The sequence below is a fragment of the Ctenocephalides felis genome, unplaced genomic scaffold (assembly GCF_003426905.1).
Source record: "Ctenocephalides felis isolate EL2017-DRISC unplaced genomic scaffold, ASM342690v1 CF-g0.4_SCAFFOLD_03571, whole genome shotgun sequence".
In the NCBI taxonomy this organism is placed as follows: Eukaryota; Metazoa; Arthropoda; class Insecta; order Siphonaptera; family Pulicidae; genus Ctenocephalides; species Ctenocephalides felis.
Genome location: NW_020539725.1, coordinates 43,884,572 through 43,901,931, shown reverse-complemented (window position 1 = coordinate 43,901,931; position 17,360 = coordinate 43,884,572).

Below are 17,360 nucleotides of genomic sequence, written 5' to 3'. Positions count from 1 at the left end.
TTAAAAAAAAAGCTAGGCGAAATCGTAGATATCTGTAAACGCCGTGTGACTGTTTGCACTGAGACGAGTCCCATCTCCTTGCGACACTGTAACAAACGCCCCGTCCGAAACTCGAACTCGAGGTGCAGGGGTGCAGTAGAATGAGAAGCTCTGATGTTTCGGTCTAATCGATGCCGCGCGGCGCAGGGTTTGCGCGAACCGTCCGGCCATTACGCACCTTAATGGTCCCTCCAGCCCCCTGACGGCTTGGGGCTGGGGGGTCACTCTCACCCCACACCGTAACGAGGCTCTCGTCTCCTCCGTCTCCTCCGTCTCCACCGTCTCATCTCGTGTTCTTCCTTGTCTGCCACGGTGACGGAGTGTTGGGGCGGAGGCCCTGGGTGCTGGGTCGGCTGCCAGCCCCGTGGGGACGCCGCGACGTTGTATGGAACGTACACTGTGTTTCGTTTATTCATCTCGTATTGTTACGATAGGGACTCGTCACTGCTAGCGTATCGCGTTTGGAATTGGATCTGCTCTATGTACACAGTGTGTTTTCCGCGCTGCATGCTTAGACGAACTTGTGGTGGCTTCCAAGGGCTGACACGGGGTAACCCATTTTTATGACGCTTGGCGCAAAATTCTAGTGTGCTTACCACATCGTACCATAATAAAGCCAAACAATTATAAACACGTTTAGATAAAAATGATTTTTTTCAAAACATTTCAAATGAAAATATTTCAAATTTTAAACGAAGCGATTTAAAGTCATTGATTATTAATATAAATCAAATAAGCAATGTTTCTCATCGTTATTTATCAAGTTAAATTTCGTTTTAATATCTATTTAAATGTTTTAATTGCTTTAATATAAATTGAATAGAATTTTATTATTAAAAATAATGAATAGATAACGTTAACAATATATTCATATACTACATTTCTACTTGTACCACTATTGACCACTAAAGGCCAAAAGCCATACATTGACTATATATATACTATAGTACTAAGCCCCTTCAAAAGTCTAAGAACTATGAAAACTTTTAAGACAATTTAAAACAATCCGAAAAATTTTTAAAATCCAAATGTCAAATAATTGTCAATTCTTTTTTAAATTCTACAATCTTCATAAATTATAAATTTGTCAGAATTTAAAAAATAAAGAAATTATAGTTCTTATCTAATTCTCGTACAAATTTATAAATGAGATCAATTTGCATGGGCGCAATAAGGTAAAAGCTATCTTTATTCCAATTATCATATTTTAGTACAGTAAAACATGTTAAAACTTTAGAACTGACAAAACTTTAAAAAAATCTATAATTTTGATACAAAAAAATTGCTGATAGGCGCACGGAACATTCACGACTATAGTTACAATTACAACGATATTATTAACTTCCCGTAGGGTAAGTTATAGTAATCGCAAACAAATCGAAAATGAAAATTTTTGCATTTCTCGACGTTCCAAAAGTTTCTGAATATTTTGGCATACCTTAGAAAAAATTGATGTATGTGTGTGTGTGTTCAGATACAAATTTTCGTCGACGATTTCGAGAACACCGATCAACCGATTTAAATAATTTAAAAAACATTCGATTCGTACTGATAAGAAAACGTGCTAATTAGGTTTTGGCGAAGGCAGGTCTAGCCGTTCCAAGGATACGGGGCAAGTGCCAAAAATGGTAACTCAGTTTTTAAGAAACGGAGCGTCCGATTTTAATAATTCAAAAAACATTTTACTTGTATTGATAAGATGAATAATTGGTCAAATTTCATGGAGGCAGGTCTAGCGGTTTCGGAGTTCTGGTAAAAAAAGTAAAAAAAAATGCGATTTGGCGGTCAAAAATGATCATTAGACATATGCACATCAAATTATCAGATATTTTATAGAGATTTTAACAATAAGTATAAATTTTGTTTACATTCCTATGGGTTCCGTACCAATGTTTATCCGTTAGACGGCGACGCGGCGCTTACGCGCTTCGATATTTCGTCTCCATGCAGTTAAAGCAGTACGATAAAAAGTTTGAAAAAAGTTAAAAAATTCCAAAATATTTCAAAATAAATTTTTCTTCAAAAAGTCTTTTTCAAAAAAAAAGTGAATTTTTGTCAAAAATTTATAGTTTCTCAAAAATCTAATTTTTTCAGAGTAAATTTTTTTAAAAAATGATAATATAACACAACTCGACTTTCATTTATTTTTCAATTACAATGATATTATTTTATGTAATTAAAGTTTTCCTATCGCCGTTGGCCCACCCTGTCCGCACGTAGGGGGCATTTTCTGTGACTGAGAGACAACACGGTCCGGCCGTTTGCCGCGAGGAAAAGAGATGATAACCTTTTGCATGCGCTTATACATTTATGGGTTTCTCTCCCGTCACTGTGTAAGCAACTCATGCCCGTATCTGCTATTGGAATATTAGGGAGATGGCGGACGTGTCGTGCTAATTTTTATCATTACACCATCGCCGCACGGAAACGGGCCGCTAATATGGAAATGCTGTTTGAGGTGTTGGCCAGGCTGCTTGCATTTTAAATTTGATCAAACAAGAAACCCAATGTATACAACTATACAGCTATGACGATGTGCGAACTTTTCATGACTTTTTGCACATTCTTAGAGATATAATTAATTGGTATTATCACAGCGAAATGAAATGAGCTGGTTAGAAACCTAATGGAAAGAAGAAGGAATGAACTCGATGGAAATGGACTAAAGCAAATATACTAGTTTTTCTGTGCAATAGCCAAAATAATGAAACCTGTTACTATATTGAAACTTATAAATCTATAAGAAAAGTTTCGTTAACTTCCTCACATATGATTGTTCAATACAATTAGAAACTAGTTAGTTTTGATATTTAGCCTAAAGGCAAGTTACATGAACTTCCCGATAAGTGTAAATAATCGACTTAATCAATAATATACAAATTAATTTATGAGCGATTAAAAGTATTCCGAGTGGATTTAATACACACAATTGAAAACGAACGATCACGTTAACTCGGAGTATTTTCTAAAAGCAAATTTTCACAAATCAATAATTTTTATAATTGAACCAGTTTCAGTAGGACTTTAACGGTTTAGTATGTTCATTAAGACCAAGTAATCTGTCGTTATACCAAGTGAATCATCTAATTTCAATTTTTACAAACGTCGAAAAAACTACTCATTTTCTCAAACTTTGATGAATTTTTAAAATTAAACTACTTGTTGTAAGGCCGTAATATTTCAGTAAGTTCTATAAGACCATGATATGTATCGTCAAAAAAAGTTTCATAAAAATCGTCTTAAATTTTTTTTTCAACAGTTAATTACAAGAAAACGGCTCGGTAGATTTTCACCTAAAACTAATCAGTATCATTCCCAACTAATATCTTTCCAACAGTTTTTGATTTTTTAAAATCGGTTCTATAGATTGAGTTTAAATGTGGACGAAAAGTTTAACGCTTTTTTCAAATAACAAAGAAACGGCTTGGCAGATCGTCGCACAAAACTGACAAACGATAGTCATCGAAATACATCAAATGGCTTTTGAATTTCAGAAATCGGTTCAGGCGTTTTTGAGAAAGCGTCGATGAAAGGTCTAATTTTGACAAATGCCAAGAAAAACGATATCAATTTTTGCAAACTTTGACAAATTTTTAAAGCTAAACGAGTTGCCGTAGGGCGGTAATATTTTAGTATGATCTAGAAGAGTATGGTATCAATCGTAAAAATTGACGAATTTTTTTTTTTTAAACTTTATTACAAAAAAACGACCCAGCCGATCTTTACCAAAAACTAATTAGCACGATTCCCAACCAATATCTATCGAACGGTTTCTGATTTTTCAAAATCGATTCAGAATTGCGGGCTAAAATGTGGACGAAAAAAAATTCACTTTTCTGCGATTTAAAAGAAACGGCCCGGCCGATTGCCGCACAAAACTCAAAAACGCTAGTCCTCATCGAGATACATCGAATGGCATTTAAATTTTTGAAATCGGTCCAGCCGAGAAAACGTTGATTTACGGCAAAAAATCTATTCACACACACGCACACATACACACATACTTTTTCCAAATTTGGTGTCATTCGATTCAGAATGGCTTGTAACGTCGAGAAAACATAAAATTAGCGAATCTAATTTTTTGATGAAAACATAAACTCCTTCAGTAAGCTGATAACACATTTGAAGCTATAAAGCATCTTTAAATAAAGATTGGTTATAGATACAGATTTGGTTTATATTAAAAACGTGTAAATAAATTATCCCTTGATTTTTTCACTCCACATAAATCTTGTCACAACCTAATCAGCTAATATTGGAAATTATTTATTACATACAACTAGATAAAATATAAACATTTCTACAGTGGCAATACTATTGAATTTCATTTCTTTCATTTTATTTTATCGCAAAACAATAAGCATATGACAATCTTTCGATTTTTAGTTTGAGTTCAATAACGAGTGGGTAGCAAAAGGGCGCCCTGATTTCTTCAAATGTTATAATATAATATACCGCACCATGTCTTGCATTACGGAAATACAAAAGGAGAATATTAAATGCTAAGTTAATCGTATGCATCTTGTTAGTTGCAGAGAAGTGCTAGGCTTGCATGTAAATATAAGGAAACATCCAAAAGATTAGAACTCCCGAACTTCAAACTGAGTAAGGACTACGAAGTACAGGGCGTTGATATTCCATGTAAAATACCTACGTGATATTTGGTTTGTGTTCTAGGTAAATTTGTTCGTAACAAACAAAAGTTTTGTTTCGTGATATGCTTATCCCAACAATAAGGCGCGATAGCAGATTAAAGCTCAAATTGCTTACAAGTTTCTCAGAGTGCTGATTAACTAATGCTCAATTGGCCAACAACTTGCTTTACTATATTCTCCTCTCTGATTACACTTACGAATGTTGAATACATAAATATATATATACATGCATATTGGCTGGTTAACCTAAATCAAGTGCAACATCAGTAAAAATATATTTCCAAATGAAAATAACACTGAGGCATAAGCTGTTGCGCCAAAATTTCAAGTTGTAGATATAAAAGCCGAAAGTTTATTTTTTAAATTGTTTGATGAGAAGTTTATCCAAATAGATAAATTTCAATTGATATCGATTACACATACGAATATTGAATACATAAATATATATACATTAATATTGGCTGGTTCACCTAAATCAAGTGCAACACCAGTAAAAAATTTCCAAGTGAAAATAACATTGATGCACAAGCAGTTGCACCGTTTAATTTTTTAAATAGTTGTTATTTTTTAAATAACATTGATGCACAGTTTAATTTTTTAAATAGTTCGATGAAAAGCTTATCGAAATAGATAAATCTCAATTGTTATCGATTAAGTAGAATATTTACACGTAGACAATAGTTTTGTTCGATTATTTTACTTCGATTTCAAATCAATTTGATTTCCCGGGATGATTATTGTTAGTGAATAACATCAATTTATGGATCGTATACATGTTAACTTATGAGAGATAAAATTGAGTTATTGGTCGATACCAAGAACAATTCCGCTTGTTTAATGTGCATAGTTCAAGATATCACCATACCACCATGATCATGAATAGATATCACATATAACCCTTATTCTAAATGTGTTAACATCTATGACAAAACGTGCGGAATCTAAAGTTTTAATTCTTTTGCAGTTTTGAATTTTTTTGAATATTTTATGATTCAAAATCTGAAACTTCGTTCGATCGAAAACATTAAATTTGTTTAACACATTATAATTCGAATAAATCGCAGATATCCGTATTGGCGTAGGATAATAAATAGGAGATGAAATGAAATAATTTGGGATAAATTTTGATGTTCACATGCTAGTTTTCAAACACAATATGCATATAGAAATCAGGAAAATAGAATAAAACATTGACGTAGAAGTCAAAATCAGTCAAAAACCAAACAAAATTTCGATTCTTGTCAGCCTTGGCTAATTTCGGTTGATAACACAGGCCAACAAAGAAAATGGTGCAAACAATTTTAATGCTGTTTTTAAGTATATTTGAGGCGCTGATTTCACAAACGACATTGGTTTTTTTCTATGAGCTTTAGTTTTCAAGATATGATATATATGATATATAAGGAATGAAAGTACAAAATAGTAATACTCGTACAATTAAGAATTTTATTTTAATGAGATATACCTACTCTTACATATAAACTTATAAGACCCATTCGGGCTTAGTTGGGACAAAAAAATGGTTTGCAGATTTGAAATCAGCGCAAAAAATACTATAAGAATCAGCTCTAACATTTGATGCACCAAACAAAAAAAAAACTTTGTGGGCCTGTGTAATCGATCGTTCTGTTCCCTATTAAATAATATATAAGAATTAATATTTAGAAACTCTTACAACTAAAACTCTATTCAGCATGTTGATAAAAACTTTAATTTGTAATAATTATCAAGCGAAAAAAAAACTTGAATATATTAAAGTGAATTTAGATAAAAATCCACTTGCTCCTTGTTATTTATTTATTGCTAGGATTGCTAGAAGCGTTTGAAATTAATATCGTGAATACTTTTAGCTATCTTATTGGCATTTTTTTTAATAGTAAAAAATCAGTTTCAGTATATCTATAGGAAATAATGTCAGTATCCCTTAACAACTATACTTTGCCTATAATTTTTAGGTAAAGTTAAGTGGTTAAGGGATCATTTATAGGCTATAAATAACACAAAATGTGTTAAAAAAATTTGTCAAATACACTTGAACATTATATGTTTCACAGTTCTAACCGCAGAATGTTATTACAAAATTGTTATGTGGATATAAAAATTTTAGGCTTATGAAGAAAAATTATCTATTTTACTTGATTTTGTATGATGAGTTAGGCATTGATTTAATTTGTTTATAAATTTAACCGTTCATGATATCGATAATATAATTATTTAACTAATTTAAGAATCTTGATTGTTTTATAATTATTGCAATTACTTTTATAAATGTGTTTGTCAATTAAAAACTCATATCCACTTCAAATCCACAAATCATTTTCATTTATTCATATTTCAAATCCCAAATTGGAAATCTTGCAAAGTTTGATATCCGGCATAGAATCGTCGTCAAATTTATAATCGGAGTAATTCAAATTCCTGCACAATGTCCGTCGTATAAATCTCCTGGTTAAAGTTTGACTTCCCTAATGCGACAGACGGACACACATGCAATGCGTCCTAGGTTCGCGATATCGCCGACATTAAGTTATATTAGATGACTCCATAACTCAAAACTTGAAAATTATTGTGCAGATATTGTTCATACTACTGCACTTGATGAAGTATCAAGTTTTCGAATTATCCAAGCCGTTTCCTCAATGTGATACTTGGAAGTAGAAGGATCGACTTATTCATTCCTGTCTATTATTTAGTGATGTTTTGTATGAAATCTGAAGGAAAATGCTAGAGTTTTTCGTCTTATAATCAAATAGAAGGTAAACTAATAGAATTTCCAATTAAAATTTGAAATCGCATAATGGCGCTTAACTGTGAATTACAAAAATTAGCTACAAAACTGAGAACAAAAAAAATTAAAAAAGATTTGTGGATATTTATTTTATTCTATGAAAAAATATAAAAATATTCAATATTTTACCATTTTTTAAAAAATTTGCATTTTAAAAGACATCTTTTTTTCTTAAACTTAAATTTAAAGTTGGTAAATATAATTGATTTTCAAGATTTGTGAGGTTGATGAATGGGTTAATGGATGGGTGGCCCGCGCTCAATACTAATATTTAAACAGATAATATTAGTAATAGATAGTATTAGTAATGTTCTCAAAAACCCATCTTGCGAATTTAATGAAACCTAAAAAACATTGTTATTATAGTTCACCTGATTTCAAGATTTGCGTCTAACTTATTGTTAGACAGAAATTGAAAATGTTGAAAAATTAAAATTTTTATTTAAAGCATCTTAATATTTCTAAAAATTATTAGAATATATTTGAACATTTTTTAAATTTTGATTATTTTGAATGCTTTAAATTTTTTAGATATTTTGAGAATGATTATTATGTTTGAAAATATTGAGATTTATAAAATTTATATGAAATTAGTTTTAGTTTTTGAATGCTAACTGTGTTATATAAATATAGGTTTTCCATTTTCTCAAAATTCGTTGTTTGCAAAAATTAAAAAAATGTATTACTGTTGTTTTTTAATGGTGACTATTTGGATTAGAATCACAAATGTTAATTAATTTATTTATTTATTTTGTAGGCTTAATTTTGTTATTGTTCTTAAAATTTTATTTCAATTTTGCAAATTACTTTATTTTATTTTAATATTGTTATAATTTAGGTGTAAAAATAAAAATATTTCGATATAAGCAATGACGAAGTTTATTATTTTTCATGGTTAGCATTTTATTGACCTGCATTAAAACGCATTTAGAAGTTCACGATTGCTTTATGATATTTAACAAATTAAATAAATATCAATTTTGTAATAACATTCTGTGGTCAGATCTGTGAAACATATATTGCTTAAGTATATTTGATAAATTTTTATAATACATTTTGTTACAACAAAGAGCAAGTGGATTTTTATCTGTATTGACTTTGATGTATTAAAGTTTTTTTTACTTGATAATTATTACAAATTATAGGTCTTATTAACATGCTGATTAAAGTTTTGTTTGTGAAAGTTTTCAAATGTTAATTCCTAATTATTATTCAATAAGAAGCAGATCTATCGTTTATCAACTAAAATTAGCCAAAGCTGATATGAATCGAAACTTTTGTTTTGATTTTGAATTTCTTTATACATAACTAGATGACCCGACAGACGTTGTCCTGTACTTATGTTTATAATACAAAAGTACAATTTTTTTAATAACATACTGATATTTACCAATTAGTTAAAAATTATGTTTTTTACACTTTTTTACCCATATCGATCTCAAATGTACAACTGCTCTAAATGAAATGATGAGTATTTGCTTTTTTGAAAAACATTATTAAACATTTTTTCTTATAATTAGTTTTTTTATCGATATCCGACGTTATTTAAAAAAAATGAAATTACACTATTGAGAGGGATGTCATCCCCCCGGGAAATGGCAAAGGAGTCTAAATTATTTTCACTTTTAAACTTGAGAGTAGATAAACCTAATTTCAAAATTTCATACGAATTAGAGCACAGTAAAAAATTCAGATCCAAAACGCTCCATTGATTTGAGTAAATATTCCGTATCCGATGGCAAAAAAATGAAAATACTAACGTTTATATGTGAAAAAGAAAAAGGCTGTTTTCAGGGTTTTCCCGGTAATTATTCGATTTTTTCTCGCCGTAAGAACCATCCTTGGACTTAAACGAACATTTTAAAAAAAGAATTGGCCAAATTGGTCCAGGCGTTGTTGAGTTATGCGCTTACCAACACATTTTGCGATTCATTTTTATATTATAGAAGATGAATTTGAAAGTTAACATTTGAACATCAAAATTTATCCCAGATTATTTCATTATTATCAGACTATTTGTTCTATAACTACTAAGTTAGAACAAATGTAAGCCGAATTCTGAAAAATGTTTCAATGGACTTGAATTAAGTTTGCAGGGCGCTTATTATATTATATTATTTTCTCATATAATATTTGTTCTCATATTTCCTCACTCTCATGTTCATGGATTAGTTCCAAGTTAGGTATCGTTTTGACTTGTGATGAGTCACGGTCGGTACATATAAATTTCGTTCATAAAGTCGTGTTCATCCTGATTTACGATTTCATTAGCTCAAAGCAACTGTAACAAAATTTAATAAATTCATTTAATAGAGTTATCCGGATTTGATACTCGTTTCGGTGGGCGCGCGAAAGACAACGGGCGTCTGTGCGCATGAGTAATATTTTTAATTAGTCGTATACTAATGGGCATATATGGGAAATGGAGTAATTCAAATTTTGCGCAACGGAGTCAGGGCCGATAACAGCCAGCTCGTTTTAGCCGGCTGTTGCACGTTTGTTTATGGCGACCGCACTGTCGGCATATGGCCGACGTGTTTAGCGCTTCCATAATGGTAAATAATTAAATCATAAATGTGTCGCGTTCTCACTCTGACCCGTTTCTCTAATGGAAACAACCCTCCTTGCGATAATGTAGCAGTGTAATTTAATGTATTTTCCAGTCTGAATTGATATTTTAATATCTCAGCGTATAGTCTGATGCGCAAATCGTTACGCAAAACGGCTTAGATTATTCGCCCGAAATCTGCATGGGAAATGGGAACAATGTCAGAGCACATATGTTATTGTCTTTCGTCTCTCTAATGGTTTATATAATTACACAATACTTGTAGTTTACAAGACTGCGATCTCTTGTTGCCAACCAGTGGCGATGACTTCTTGAAATTGAGAACGATTTAGGGATTTTGAAGGGATTATATCGAACACTATGGGTCATTAGATACTGTAATTTGAATATCATATTGCTTACATTCTATTTAGATAGTTGTTTTTGTGCAAATTGGTTTTCGGTTTCATAAATAAATGCAATATAAACAAAAATAAGAAGAGTGTATATTTATATGCAGGTGCAGGGTGTCCCAGAACTCAACGTCAACAAAATTATAGTTTTAACTATCATGAGAAAATTCAAAAATAAAATATTTCATAAAGTTTGAACATTATGAGATTTTAAGTGAAACCTAAAGCTTTTGTAAAAATGTGACCATTTTTCGGTTATTGTGGTTAATTATAAATTAATTTTGTTCATTTAAGCTTTAGAATTGTAATCGTAAATAACATTTCTAGGATCACCGCCAAAAATAATGCCACCTTACCCCAACTTTTCAAAAATTAAAACTTTTTGTTGAACTATGAACTTAAAATCTTCAAAATTGGTCAACTTTGGATGGCCCTACTTTAAAAAATGCACTAAAGTATGTTAGCAAGTATCATCAAAAATTGGTGCATTTAGTCCGGATTGTAAAACGCAATGACGAGAAAATGGTCACAGTTTTACCAAAGCTCTATATTGCACCTAAAAACTCATACTTGACTCATACGGCCCGACACCCTATTTCGAATTGACGTTGAGTTTTCTGAAAATATGCTTAACTTTTTGCTTCAAAAAATTATTTAATTTTTCAAATAAATCATTCTACGTTTTTTAAATACCATTTCTGATGAATATGATTTTTGTTGGTGATTTGTTGTTCTATCCCATTCTATAATTTTTTCCACACATGTCACATGTGTAAAATCTTGGTAAAAATATTTTTAAAAAGTCTTTTCTCCATTATACCTTCAACCAGTTTACAAACAACATATTTATTGCACACTATTTGTGATTTTTAATTTTAGTATTTGGTTAGTATTTTGTAAAATATTGTTTAATTATAAGTTTAATGTTTATATTACATAGTGTAGTGCATTACCATATCCTGATACCATGGTTTATTAAAATTTTTAATTTAACACTAAGAGTAACTGATTGTAAGTACTATTTACTATTTTATTTTTTCATTTCACTCCAATTCAATTCTTTTAATTTTATTTTTACTGAATGAAGCCTAGGATTATAGCCGAAACGTATGGATTTAAAATAAATTTTTGAAAGAAATTCATGTTTTTTATTGATGTTATGCCCGATTATAAGACTTTGTTAATACATATGTCAACATCAAATTCAGAATCATACAATATATATATATATATATATATATATATATATATATAGTATGTATATGAATGGTATGTGTGTATATGTATATATACTGTACCGTACGTTAATGTGATCAAAAGCGAAATTCGATTTAATTGCAAAGATCGTATCATTGAATTATTGTTGATTAAAAGATTCAACTCCATCTCTTCGAAACGTAATATACGTGTCTAACAACTTCGGTTGAGAGATAGGCAGCGACGGGTTTCGGTATTGGGACGAGTCGCCACCGTCGCCACCATCGCCACCATCGCCACCGCCGCCAACGATGCCATCGAGGCCACCGACGCCACCTATCCCACCGGCGTCACCCTCGTGAGCCATTAAGAACCACCCCGTAGGCGATTATAAAGCTTAGTGCTCGGACAAGTCCGCATCCCTTCGGCTGTTCTCAGTCCAGTAGCCGCATGTAAATCATATTTATTACCCGCCAACTCGCTCGTACACTCGGCAATAATCTATCCGAGGCCGATAAAAAATCGCGAATTATGTTTTGCTTCACGTCATTAGTTGATGAACATTTCCAGAGAGAAACACTGAATCAAACTAGTGGTGTATGGCCCATCGGCCAAATTGCAGTAGATTATGAATTACAATATATAGGGGAAATATGGACAAATAGCATGGTGTTTTGTTTTTAATGATATTTAATTATCTAAAGATATTATAATCAGTTACAATTGGACTTACTCATCTTAGGCTCGTTGACTGCCAGTATCATAGTCTTTTAATTAAGGACGTACTGAGATGCTAATTTTTAAGAAGACAGTTTTCAAATAAATTGATTATTTTCTCTTTAGAACATCAGCACACAACCCATGAGTCCTTGGCCTTCTTGGCCTCGAATAAATTTGCCTGTAAAGCTAGCAAAACACTAGATTATCATTTCGTCCGTTGTCCAAAATATTTGTTCGAAAGTGAACAAAAATAAATTAATAACTAGCTGTAAGTGGAATTCTGTCTTAAGGCAATTAAGGCATCGTGCCTTGAGGCAAATTGCTGGAACTTCCCGTACCAAAAATTATTATTTTTTTAAAAACGATTAACATTTTTGAAAAAAAAAATTACTTTGAAAAAATAAGATTTTGAGAAACTATAAATTGGACAAAAATTATTATTTTTTGAAAAAAAAATTTTTTTTTTAAAAAATTTTTTTTTAATTTTTTTTTTTTGTTTTTTTTTTTTTGAAAAAAAATTTTTTTTTATTTTGACATATTGTGGAAGATCTGAACTTTCTTTTCAAATCAATCGTACTGCTTTAACTGCATAGGGACAAAATATAAAGCGCGTAAGCGCCGCGTCGCTGTCTAACGCATAAGCATTGGTACGGAACCCATAGGACTGTAAACCAAATTCATACTTATTGTTAAAATCTCTATAAAATATCTGATAATTTGATGTGCATATGTCTAATGATCATTTTTGACCGCCAAATGGCTCATTTTTTTACTTTTTCCTCCATATCTCCGAAACCGCTAGACCTACCTTTATGAAAATTTTATCGATTCTTCATCTTGTCAATACAAGTGAAATGTTTTTTGAATTATTCAAATCGGACGCTCCGTTCTCTCAAAAACTGAGTTACCGTTTTCGGCACTTTTTGCCCCGTATCTTCGGAACGGCTAGACCTGCCTTCGCCAAAAACTAATCAGCACGTCTCCTTATCAATACGAATCGAATGTTTTTTTAATTATTCAAATCGGTTGACCCGTGTTCCCGAAATCGTCGACGAAAATTTGTATCCGCACATACATACACACACGTACATACATACATACATACACACACACATACACACACACACACACACACACACATACATCCATTTTTTCTAAGGTATGCCAAAATGTTCAGAAACCTCTGAAACGTAAAGATATATAAAAATTTTCATTTTCGATTTTTTTGCGATTACTATAACTTACCCTACGGGAAGTTAATAAAAGTTCGATCGAACACTTGATTATTGAAATAAAATTTATCAAAAGCACTAGTACTGAAGTTCATTGATTTTAATAGAAATAATACACACATATATAGCCATATATACTATTTTGTCCGTATTTTCTCTACATACATGTATATCCAAATAAAAATGTTCCACATTTTCTTCAATTCAGATATCTCGACTTTCAAAATTCTGAATATGCCTTCCTCGCACAAGTCATCAAACATGTGTGTAGGTCTTAATAAAATCTTTTGAATTTTCTTATTTCTTTTTAATTGCATACAAAAAGCCCAAAAACGTATTATCCAAACATACTCACATGCTGAATACACATTTTCTCTCATAAATATACTGAATGATAAACTGCAGCTGATATAACGTGAAGATCAATTGAAATGTGAAATTTGAAAAATCTAAATTAATAATATGTAAAAATTAAATACATCGTAGCATAATTTTTTTTTTTGTTTTAACTTCCTAACCTAAATATGTTTGCAAAAATCACACAGAATTTCTTATAAATCATATAAGTGGACATATTATTGGACATTATAGCGAAGTCATGATTATGGATTAACTATAACACTATGAATAGTGCAACGGTCTTCCTATAAATCGCTTACTAAACCCTTTTGTGTGTCCTATAGCAATTACGACATTATCTGCATTGCTATTAATATTATCAATTAATCATGGTCTTAATGGACAATAAACTTAAATCATAAGAAACACAATACATCGTGTATTGCTACTAGTATATCGAAGTTATGGGAATCTATTTTATAAGTAGAATATTGAGAAAAATCAAGATGAAATGTGATTTCAAGAATACAAAAACTGGAATAATGGAAATTCAACAATTGGAAAGAACGAAAATTGATATTCGTACCACATACACAGGGGTTAGATACACAGATTTCTGAAACTTGAAAATTCATTTGAAATTTTTAATTGCGTTAATTAAAAATGTAAAGAATAAACTAAACAATTTTGTAATGGTTTTGTCTATTTTCACAACTTCGGCGTTGAAGTTAATTACGGAGAAACTGTCTACTAGTACTCCTCAACACCCAAACGAACGATCAATTCTGATGTCTACATTAAACAACGAAATTAAATAACGCAGTTGAAGAAATTCTATATCATTAATGACATCACAAATCTTTGGCCACTCGACGAAAATTATTGGGGTTTGATTGGAATGTTTTGCCATTACCACTATATAGTCCTGACCTTGCACCTTTTGGTTACTTTTTTTTCGATCTTTACAAAACTCTTTGATTGGTAAAAAATTCAAAGATTATGATTCTGTCGAATTGTACCTGATTTAGTTCTTTGCTAATAAAAACCAGAAGTTTTGAAAATAGTAGGATGCTGCTTGAAGGATGAGAAGAAGACAATGAACAATGTCAATGTCAATGACAATGACAATGAAAAAATGTCTTTGATTTTCGAACAAATATCCGCAGTTACTTATTTGCCAACCTAATAGTTAGTCCAAGGTAGTATAAAAATTGGCTAAGCCTTTGCTAATAAAATTAGCGTCTCAAAGCAATTATTGCAGTTCGGAGAATTTAAATCAAACCGTTATTAGACCAATACGATCCAATCAAAATAATTATAGACAATAAATTGAATACAAAATAATCATATAACAGCAAGATTATCGAAGCGATCCAAGGTTGACAGCGGTCTCGTGAATGTGATCGTCAAACGATTATTTGTCGAGTATAATGACCGCAAACGACGAAATGATGAGTCGAGCGCGCCGCGGCGTTGCACAAATACTGACTTTTTACAAAAATAATAATCGTATAAAAAAATGCAAATCAAGTACATACTTCTTAGGACAGGCACACATGAAACAAGGAGTTAGCATTAACATTGCACCTTGCACTGCCATCAACTTCTAAACGCTTCTAAACAATTATGAATGTTTCAGGATGCTTGCTGTACTATCATTTTGTATTGAACCAATTAGACGTAAGTGGCAATTTAAATTAAGCCCAAGTTGCAAAAACTTCATATATGGAAATAATCGACTTAATCCAGAGGTTTCCAACCTGTGGGGCGCGCCTCCTCAGAGGGGCGCTATGCTGTTCTAAGAAGGATGCGTACATCTGTTTTCAGAAAACTATTATCGAAAATAACCCAACATATTTGAAATGATATTAAAAAATAAACAAAAAATAATTACTTTTTATGCATATCTTTCACATAATATAGCATATTTATCTGATAATATCAGTTGAGTATTTATAAAATTAAACCGTAGAAAACATTTAGGAGGGGGGGGGGGAAGAGGTAGTCGCAATAATTTTTTTTATCAGAGCAGGGAGGCCCGGTGCAAAAAAGCTTAGAAGCCACTGACTTAATCAATAAGAATTGGAATTTAGCAGCCTCAAATTCCAAAACGGCTCTTTATTAGAACATGTAATATTTTTTATAATTTTGCCACTTATCTCAAGTTTATAATATTTTGGGATGTTCGTTAAGACGATCAGTTCTTTAGCCATTCAAAGCTTCATCAAACTCGTTACAGAAACTTCTGCTGCGAATAATTAGGAAGAAATGGTAAAAAGTAATCAGCACGATTTGCAAATGATATCTTTCAAATTTTTAAAAATCGGTTCATTTTTTGAATAAAACATTCACGAACTATTATCTGAACCAATTATAAAGCAATGGTTAGGATTCGAAAAACTTGTCTTTGAAGAAGTTAGTTAAGTGATTCTATCATTAAATTAAATGTATCTTTTATAAATCTGTTTAATCTTCAGTCGCATACAAAACCGCTATAATTACAAATTCATAATTTTAATTTTTTTGAAATATAAATAAAATTGTTCAGCGTTACTACTTAATCTCATTGTCAGTTGTCAGTTTTTGCGGGATCATCTGGAGCTCCTTTTTAACAAAATAAAAACCATAACTGTCTCAATGGTCATCAAACAATTTTAAAAATGGTATAATAATTTTATGATTTCCTGCAAGAGCGTCAAAAAGCCAAATATTTTACTACAAAAATAATTTTATGTGCTGAACCGCCAGCACAAGGAATTTCCGATAAATTAAATGATTTTTTAATAAAGCACTGATTTTATATTCTGCACTTAAGGGGCGTCTATTAAAAACGTTAGCGAGTTTTTAGGGATTTTTGGACCCCCCACTGCCGTGGTGATACATGATGATATTCAAAATTAACCCCCCTCCCCCACCAAACATCGTGTATTTTTAGTTACGTGAAAAAACTAAAATTTTATTTTTTTTTGAAAATGTTTGAACCTTTTTAAGAAAATTAGTTAAAAAATAAATACACGTGATATCTTACTATACCCTTCCCTCTCCACGTGATATTTCGCGATTTTTTGTCAAACCCCCCTTCTCTCTGAGAACCTCACGTGATTATTGCACGCCCCCTTAAGAAGTATTATTTTTGATCCAAAAGATTGGAAAACATGTGGTACCTAATTGGGATAATACATTAGAAGTTGAGGGTTGCGCTGGTCCTCCTAAAACCGCACCATATATGTGCGCGCCAAACCTTAGTACGGAACCCGTTTATTTTCAGAGAAACGCATATCGATATCTCGTGAATTAGTGCTTTCATTTATTCTCGTACTGCAGCAAACTGTCCGCGGTTTTGCTTTTATACACGGCCATTTATTTTTAATAACAAATGTCTCTTCACAAACAAAACCCCACGGGAAAAATGCGCAACGCACATCTTTA